Source organism: Cebus imitator, unplaced genomic scaffold (genome assembly GCF_001604975.1).
Source record: "Cebus imitator isolate Cc_AM_T3 unplaced genomic scaffold, Cebus_imitator-1.0 Scaffold2036, whole genome shotgun sequence".
NCBI lineage: Eukaryota > Metazoa > Chordata > Mammalia > Primates > Cebidae > Cebus > Cebus imitator.
In genome coordinates, this window is record NW_016109351.1 from 3,421 (window position 1) to 5,051 (window position 1,631).

The following is a 1,631-nucleotide window of genomic DNA, read 5'->3' on the forward strand; positions in this document are numbered from 1 at the left end:
CTAGGATGGAGTGCAGTGGCCTGATCTTGGTTCACTACAACCTCCACCTCCTGAGTTCAAGCAATTATTCTGCCTCAGCCTCCTGAGTAGCTGAGACTACAGGCACACGCCACCACACCTAGCTAATGTTTGTATTTTTAGTAGAGACGGGGGTTTCACCATGTTGGCTAAGCTGGTCTCAAACTCCTGACCTCCGGTGATCAGTCTGCCTCAGCCTCCCAAAGTGCTGGGATTACAGGCATGAGTCACTGTGCCTGGACTGTTTTGTTTTTTTGAGACAGGCTCTTGCTCTGTCACCCAGGCTGGAGTACAATGGCATGATCTCAGCTCACTGCAACCTCCGCTTCCCAAGCTCAAGTGATCCTCCCACTTTAGCCTCCTAAGTAGCTTTATGGGCACTTGCCACCATGCCTGGCTAATTTTTGTATTTTTTTTGTAGAAATGGGGTTTTCAGTCTGGGCACGGTGGTGCATGCCTGTAATCCCACCACTCTGGGAGGCCGAGGTGGGCAGATCACAAGGTCAGGCGTTCGAGACCAGCCTGAACAACATGGTGAAACCCTGTCTCTACTAAAAATACAAAAATTAGCCGGGTGTGGTGGCAGACACTTGTAATCCCAGCTACTCAGGAGGCTGAGACAGGAGAATCGCTTGAACCTGGGAGATGGAGGTTGCAGTGAGCCAAGATCTCGCCACTGCACTCCAGCCTGGGCAACAGAGCAAGGCTCTGTCTCAAAAAAAGAAAAAAAAAAAGAAATGGATTTTGCCATGTTGCCCAGACTGGTCTTGAACTCCTGGGCTCAATTGACCCACCCACCTTGGCCTCCCAAAGTGCTGGGATTACAAGCATGCACCACCATGCCCGGCTCCCTTTGTGAAAATCTGCCAGCCAAACCCAGCTTCTCCCTGGGAAGGGGATGCCAGGAGAGGCTGTGTCCAGTCCCATGAATCGCTCCCTGAGAGTTTCTGGAGACAGAGGACAGTTGGAGCTTCAGCTGTGGCTATGCAACCTCACAGACCCCCAAACTGTGCCAGTCCCGGGGACCTGCTCCCACAGCACAGATTGCTTCTGGCCTGACCCCACTGACATGTGAAGTTCACATTCCACATGGTGCCAGACCAAAGACACCCCAGTCTTTCTGCAGTGCCTGGCCTCGCCCCATCAGGCCCTGGACACCCATGAGCACCAGCCTCCCTCACATCAAATGTGCCCAACACGCCAAATCATACAACATGACATGATGTCACTCCAGGACAGTTTATGACATGCCGCAGCTGTCTGGCACATCCAGACATGGCTGGGGAAGGGGCTACAGAAAGGTCTCCCCCAGCTGGGGTGGTGGGAGGGAAGGCCTGGGCTTCCCCAGGGCCCTTGCAGTGGCTTCCAGCACCGCCACCTCCTCGGCCTGCTGAGCCTCCAAGAGTGCCATCTGCTGCTCCAACTTCCGGCATTGCTCTTCCTGCTTCCGGTGGGCTCCTCGGAAGGCCAGGACCAGGGCGCTGGAAGGGGTGGGTGCTGGGTCAGGAAACAGTCCCCGACTCCACCCAAGGCAGGGGCCGTGGACTCCCACTCCCAGAATGAGGGCTCTTTGATATTGGGTTTCCCAGGGTCCCAGCTAGCTGGTCATTTTT

General features: G+C 54.9%; 1 pseudogene across 1 annotated transcript; it reads right to left on the reverse strand.

Annotated features, from left to right (window-relative positions):
- Positions 1–513: 513 nt before the first annotated feature.
- Positions 514–769, reverse strand: LOC119469992 (annotated as a pseudogene). The gene has a single exon (XR_005198865.1). The product of XR_005198865.1 is annotated as a UPF0764 protein C16orf89-like (transcript).
- Between the last annotated feature and the right edge of the window lie 862 nt (positions 770–1,631).